The sequence below is a fragment of the Bufo gargarizans genome, chromosome 5 (assembly GCF_014858855.1).
Source record: "Bufo gargarizans isolate SCDJY-AF-19 chromosome 5, ASM1485885v1, whole genome shotgun sequence".
In the NCBI taxonomy this organism is placed as follows: domain Eukaryota; kingdom Metazoa; phylum Chordata; class Amphibia; order Anura; family Bufonidae; genus Bufo; species Bufo gargarizans.
In genome coordinates, this window is record NC_058084.1 from 426,981,097 (window position 1) to 426,989,316 (window position 8,220).

Below are 8,220 nucleotides of genomic sequence, written 5' to 3' on the forward strand. Positions count from 1 at the left end.
AGGGCCTCTCCTCTCGGCTTCCGCTCCGCCCCCACCCCTATAGCTACGCCACTGGTGCAGGCGCAGCTGCAGGACCGGGTCGGGATCCCTGCTTCTCACCGGTCCTGCGAACCGCCTGTAATTTTAACAAACGGTTCGGCAGAACCGGAGAGAACCGGCTGGATCCCATGCCTGCCTACAGGATACCAGAAGCATGCAGAAAAGCGGTATCCTCTGAGGTCAGGCGCATGCTTGAGTTAGGGGGTCATTGAGGAATCTACCAGTGAGTGGTCAAGTCCTATTGTCTTAATCCCGAAGCCTAATGGGACTTGGAGATTTTGTAATGATTTCCGGAAGCTAAATGAGGTATCAAAATTCGATGCGTACCTCATGCCCAGAGTAGACAAACGAATTGAGAGGCTTGGGAAAGCAAGGTACATCACGACCCTTGACCTCACAAAAGGGTATTGGCAGATATAATTATCAGATGATACTAAAGAAAAGATGGCATTCTCCATTCCAGAGGGGCTGTTCCAGTACACAGTGATGCCGTTCGGGTTACATGGAGCCCCTGCAACATTTCAGAGGTTGATGGATCTTGAAGCCACATAGTGACTATGCTGCCGCTTACCTTGATGATGTGGATATTTTTTCATCTGATTGGAGAAGTCACCTCTGGAAGGTACAGGCCGTTATAGACTCCATTAGTGATGCTGGCCTAACCATAAACCCTGAGAAGTGTGCAGTGGGTCTAGAGGAAGCAAAATATCTGGGCTATATTATTGGTAAAGGGCTGGTTAAACCCCAGATCAATAAGGTAGAGGCAATACAAGACTGGCCTAGGCCCTTAACGAAGAAACAAGTCAGGGCCTTCCTTGGCATGACAGGGTACTACCGCCGGTTCGTACCGAATTTTGCCTCGATGGCAACACCATTGACTGACTTAACGAAAGGCCCTAAGTCAGTAATGGTGAAGTGGACCCCAGAGGCAGAAAAGGCCTTTCAAAGCCTAAAGTCCGCTCTCTGTCAACAGCCGGTGCTCATTTCCCCGGATTTCAGAAAAGAGTTTCTGGTCCAGACCGATGCATCTGAGACAGGCTTGGGAGCGGTCCTGTCACAAGTGATAAATGGGGAGGAGCACCCAGTGATGTACCCAAGTAGGAAGTTGTCCCCAGCAGAGAAAAATTATGCCATAGTGGAACGAGAGTGCCTAGCCATTAAATGGGCTCTGGAGTCACTTAAATATTACCTGCTGGGTAGGAAATTTCTGTTGGTAACAGATCACGCTCCTTTAACTTGGATGAAACAAAACAGGGAGAAAAACGAAGAGAGTGACCAGGTGGTTTCTCTCCCTGCAAAATTTTAATTTATTTCAAGTGAGAACATAGGCCGGGGAAATTACAGGGGAACGCAGATGCTTTGTCCAGGATACACTGCTTGTTGGCTAAAAATATCCAGACCTCCGGTCTGGAGAAGAGAGGGGGGGGGGGGGGGGGGGATGTGGTAAGGTGAACAGAAAAGTGTATGGTGAAGTCCTGGAAGGGGTGTATATCCCACCCAGGGCCCAGACGGGCAGGTGTTTATTTCAGTTTGATTATGTTTTGTGGTGCAGTGAACTATAACTGGGGTTGCCTGTATTGCCGGAGTGTGATAAATAAAGCAGCATTTGGACTTTAACCCTGTGGTCTGCAAGAGAATCTGTCATCGCCACCCAGCCTGAGAGTGTAACCCCTTAATTAATAAATAGCTTTATATATATATATATATATATATATATATATATATATATATATATATATATATAATCTATCTATCCATAAGAAAACTGTGGCAGCACTCCCTTGTGAACTTGTGTAGAATATAGGGTGCCCGCGATTTAGGACGGCAGACAGCAAAAAAAGTTTTGCAGCACTCCTTAAAAGATAAAATGTGCTCTTTTATTCACACATATCAAGTGACAACGTTTCGGTTCTCTCACAGAACCTAACTTGAGAAAGGTTGTGAGAGAACCGAAACGTTGTCACTTGATATGTGTGAATAAAAGAGCACATTTTATCTTTTAAGGAGTGCTGCAAAACTTTTTTGCTGTATACAGATCCTTCTAAAAAAATTAGCATACTGTGATAAAGTTCATTATTTTCTGTAATGTACTGATAAACATTAGACTTTCATATATTTTAGATTCATTACACACAACTGAAGTAGTTGAAGCCTTTTATTGTTTTAATATTGATGATTTTGGCATACAGATCATGAAAACCCAAAATTCCCATCTCAAAAAATTAGCATATCATGAAAAGGTTCTCTAAACAAGCTATTAACCTAATCATCTGAATCAACTAATTAACTCTAAACACCTGCAAAAGATTCCTGAGGCTTTTAAAAACTCCCAGCCTGGTTCATTACTCAAAACCGCAATCATGGGTAAGACTGCCGACCTGACTGCTGTCCAGAAGGCCATCATTGACCCCCTCAAGCAAGAGGGTAAGACACAGAAAGACATTTCTGAACGAATAGGCTGTTCCCAGAGTGCTGTATCAAGGCACCTCAGTGGGAAGTCTGTGGGAAGGAAAAAGTGTGGCAGAAAACGCTGCACAACGAGAAGAGGTGACCGGACCCTGAGGAAGATTGTGGAGAAGGACCGATTCCAGACCTTGGGGGACCTGCGGAAGCAGTGGACTGAGTCTGGAGTAGAAACATCCAGAGCCACCGTGTACAGGCGGGTGCAGGAAATGGGCTACAGGTGCCGCATTCCCCAGAAACAGCGGCAGAAGCGCCTGACCTGGGCTACAGAGAAGCAGCACTGGACTGTTGCATGTCATTCGGAAATCAAGGTGCCAGAGTCTGGAGGAAGACTGGGGAGAGGGAAATGCCAAAATGCCTGAAGTCCAGTGTCAAGTACCCACAGTCAGTGATGGTCTGGGGTGCCATGCCAGCTGCTGGTGTTGGTCCACTGTGTTTTATCAAGGGCCGGGTCAATGCAGCTAGCTATCAGGAGATTTTGGAGCACTTCATGCTTCCATCTGCTGAAAAGCTTTATGGAGATGAAGATGTCATTTTTCAGCACGACCTGGCACCTGCTCACAGTGCCAAAACCACTGGTAAATGGTTTACTGACCATGGTATTACTGTGCTCAATTGGCCTGCCAACTCTCCTGACCTGAACCCCATAGAGAATCTGTGGGATATTGGGAAGAGAAAGTTGAGAGACGCAAGACCCAACACTCTGGATGAGCTTAAGGCCGCTATCGAAGCATCCTGGGCCTCCATAACACCTCAGCAGTGCCACAGGCTGATTGCCTCCATGCCACGCCGCATTGAAGCAGTGATTTCTGCAAAAGGATTCCCGACCAAGTATTGAGTGCATAACTGAACATAATTATTTGAAGGTTGACTTTTTTTGTATTAAAAACACTTTTCTTTTATTGGTCGGATGAAATATGCTAATTTTTTTAGATAGGAAATTTGGGTTTTCATGAGCTGTATGCCAAAATCATCAATAGTAAAACAATAAAAGGCTTGAACTACTTCAGTTGGTGTGTAATGAATCTAAAATATATGAAAGTCTAATGTTTATCAGTACATTACAGAAAATAATGAACTTTATCACAATATGCTAATTTTTTTAGAAGGACCTGTATATATATATATTTTATTTTGTATTAATTTTTTTATTTTATTTTTTTCACAAGAGGCTTAAGTATAGAATAGCACAGAGTAGTCCTCTGATCCTCCAAAATCTATAAAACTGATCATTTTCCCATAACACCTATGGGACACTGGTTTCACACATCCAGTTCTTGAGAAAAAAAAAATACATATTGCATCTGCTGAAAGTAGGCTTTTATGTTGCATGTAGAGTAAATCCAAATTACAGTCTGTGCCTAGATTCTTTAAAAGAATCAATGCTTCTATGATTTTAGGCCTGTGAATCCGAAATTGTAAGGATATTCGGTCACATTTTTATGTGACCAGAATTCAGACAAAAATCTAAATTAACAAAAGCCAGAGACAGACGGATTACATAAAATGCAAACATAAAACTCTGCTGGGATAAAGTGTAAAACTTCCTGCTTAAGGAACATTGGAATTATACATTCACTTGCCATCAGAAAAGGAATGGTTAGATTGTTTATAGATGAAAAATTATCCATGCAACCTGGGATAAAAATGTTAGCAGTCACAAACCCATATGTTCATATTTAAAAAAAAAAAAAAAACATAGCTCACATTTTAACCAATATGACCTTGTGCACATTTATATTAAAGGGGTCATTTAGGAATTTAATATTGATGGCCCAACCTCAGTAGAGGTCATAAATATCAGATTGACGGGGTCCGACTCCCTGCACCCTGGCTGATCAGCTGTTTAAAGAGGCCGCTGCACTCACCAGAGCTTCGTTGAGCGCTGCAGTCTCTTCACAGCGCCATACATATTAGATAGGGCAGGTCATTGGTCTAGGAGAGGCCTAAGCAGTCGGAGCACCACAGCTTCTTCGAACATCTGAACGGCAGGGATCCAGGGAGTCGGATACCCCCCGATATGGTATTGGTAACCTACCCTGATTATAGGTCATCAATATCAGATTTCTGTAGAACCACTTTAAATTACCCTAAAACAAAAAAAAGTGGATGAACATAACATAAAAGTGTTACTACAACATGTCATCTTTGGTGAGATTATTGTGGTGAATGAAGCATTTTTTAACCAATTCTTTCCTAAATGTTTAAGGCACTTACAACCCATAACACATACTACATAATGAGTAAAATTAAAAAGCATTATAGGTTAAAGCAAATAGGTTCTGAAAATTTTTAAATATCTTTTTATAGGGGGTCACAGCTCCAAAACCCCCGAACAGCCATTAAGTGAAATAAAATTTTGCCTGCCTTCAGCCACCACTAGAGGGAGCTTTCTGCACATAATAAAACATTTTGCACTACGCTCCCTCTAGTGGTGGATGAAGGCAGGCAGAATTGTATCTTAGTGTAGGCCTACAATCCCTCCTGATCTAACATCAGGTGTGAAGAGACGCAATCGTACACTGGCCTTGGCAACCATACAATGCCCAACATGTACTCTGAATAGGAATACTCACTGGATATAAGACAGCTGCATTAGTAACTGTGCAGCCCAGCATGCAGCAGCATCTTACCATGCCCGGCGTCAGAGAAGACAGGAGAGTGTACATTATACCTGACCCAACAACAACATTATGTTAAAAGGTGAACGTTCACTGTTCATGCGTTAATGTTCTCCATGGAAAAAAAAAAAAAAAGTGACCTAATCCGAATAGTAAGATTACATTATTAATCCAGGAAACTATTTAAAAAAAAAAAAAACATTGGCCAGGACTGGACTATATTTCAACAATTATTCCTAGCAAATCATGTGTAAAAGGGGTTGTCTGATCGGTGCGGGTCCGATTCCTGGCACCCCTGCTGATTAGCTATCTAAAGAGGGCACCGCCTTCTCACAGCTTACCAAGCACAGTGCCGTACAACGCATAGTGGCCGTGCTTGCTACTGGAGCTCAGGCCCATTCACTTTAATGGGACTGAGCTGCACCTAAGCCCGTGATGGCTAACCTCCGACTGTGGTGAAACGACTCTCAGCATGCCACATTCATTTCTATGCAATTCTAAGAACTGCCAAGCGAGTGTACGTCTTCAGAGTCATAGTTTTACCACAGCTTGAGCGCCGGAGGTTAGCCATCACGGACCTAAGCTATGTGACGTCACTGGGCTAAGTAAGAGGCCGCAGAGCTCACATCTCTTCAAAGACATGATCGGCAGGGGTGCTGGGTGTCGGACCCCACTGATGAAATACGGATGACCTACCCTGAGGATAGTCCATCAATATCAAACTTCTGAACAACCCCTTCAAACATTTCTGCCTAAACAAATAAAAGGCACTGCAAAATATTTCCATCATTTTCAGCCATGTCAACAGAAAAACATCTAAAAGTAAAAAAAACTGTGACTTTAATACCAGCGAGGGACATTCCACAATATTAAATTTAAAAATGTGCTCACTTTACCAGTGTGAAAATTACAATACCACCAGTATCTGCACTCGCTGGGGTGTTTGTCACATTAACAAAATAATTCCACACATTTTAAAAATAAGATATCAGGGACTAAACCTAGACATGTCTCAAGATAAAATGCAAAATCCACAACGTGGCTCATATAAACTAATAGGGGGAGCACCTAGAGGTTGTCGTACAAATTTTCCCCTGTGCCGAGCTTGCCAAGGGGGAAACCAAATAAGCCAACCAATAGTTGGTGTAAAGCTAGACAAAAGTGCATCAGATTTATTATTCAAATATGGTGCTGGTCTAGATTTACACTGCCTACAGGATCAGTAAATCTGCACCAGTGTTTTCATATACAATTAGCTCCCCCTGGTGGTGGTTGCAAGCAGCCAGAATTCTATCATTTAAAAGGGTTTATGATACTGGTGACCTATCCTTCCTCTGGATAGATCATCATATCAGATCGGCAGGGTTCAGACGCCCGAATACCTCGCCAATTATCTGTTCAAAGGGGCTGTACATTCAAGTGAATAGGACAAACTGCTGTAATTACACTGCACCACCACTAAAAAGTAGACATTGTGCAGGTAAACACTGACGAGGATGTAGCGCTGCAGCCCCTTCAAACAGCTGATCGGGGTGCTGGGAGTCGGACATCTCCCTCCCTCATCAATCTTATACCGATGATCTATCCTGAGGATAGGCAATCAATATCATGAATACAGACAACCCCTTCAAGGCTTTTGTCACACTGTGTCACCAGGGTCTTGTTTGAGGTTTCTGTCAGAATTTCCCTGTGAAAATCTTGAAAGTACATGAAATCAGAAGTCACCAGACCATATTAAAAAAAAAAAAAAAAAAAAAAAAACTGCTTTGCGTGGCATGTGTTTTATTACTGGATGGCTCTGTAGTCTGCTGTATCTAAACATACAAATTAACTTTATTGAAACCTACTGTAAATGTGACAAAATATATTTTTGTTGCCTGGCCTATAAGACTCCTCATGCCATTTAAGACACTCTCCATAAGGAGATGCTGTATTCCCCAACACTCTGAGTGATTGGGCATCAATGTGGATAAATGTAAAGTTCTGCATCTTGGTAGTAATAATCTCTGTGCTTCATATGTCCTAGGGGATGTAACACTGGGAGAGTCACATATAGAGAAGGATTTGGGTGTCCTTGTGGATCATAGATTGAATAACAGCATACAATGTCAATCAGCTGCTTCTAAGGCCACCAGGATATAGTCATGCATGGACTCACAGGGCAGGGATGTTATATTACCACTTTACAAAGCGCTGGTGCGGCCTCATCTGGAATATGCAGTTCAGTTCTGGGCACCAGTCCATAGAAAGGATGCTCTGCAGCTGGAAAAAGTACAGCGGAGAGCGACTAAACTGATAAGGGGCATGGAGGGTCTTAGTTATGAAAAAAGATTTAAAGAATTGAATTTATTTTGTCTTGAGAAGAGACGTCTAAGGGGGGAACATGATTAACCTATACAAATATATAAAGGGGCCATACAAAAAATATGGTGAAAAACTGTTCCATGCAAAATGCCCTCAAAAGACAAGAGGGCACTGCCTCCGACTGGAGAAGAAAAAGTTCAGTCTCTGGAAGCGTCAAAGCTTCTTAACAGTAAGAACTGTGGAGTAGACTACCTCAGGATGTGGTCACAGCAGGAACAGTGGACAGGTTTAAAAAGGGTTTAGATGAATTCTTAAAAGTAAACAACATTAATGCTTATAAAAACGTGTAGAAATCTGAGTCTCACTTCCTTCTGGGATTCACGTCCCCACCTATCCCTTGGTTGAATTTGATGGACTTATGTCTTTTTGCAACCGCATCAACTATGTAACAAAATCCTGACTTAAAGCCTGTCACCCAGTTAAGCCAGTAGGCTCTGCTCTGATGAGGGGCAATCATCCCGAAACAGCTGTCTGCAGATGAGATGCTGGCTTATTTATTATCCAAGTCGTGTCACAAGGCTTTCTCGAACATTGACTTATAGGATAGCTGCTTTACATCTGGTACCATCAGACAGAGCTTAAGAGCTCATTTGCATACACTCTTCTCTAAATTAATTTTTGTATTATATGTTTTAATTTTTCTTAGTAAAATAGGTGCCAGAAGTTCAGGTGCCTATTTCACTTTAGTATCCTCGCTGTGTACGGGAGTACAGGTTCACCAAGGCCGCATTGA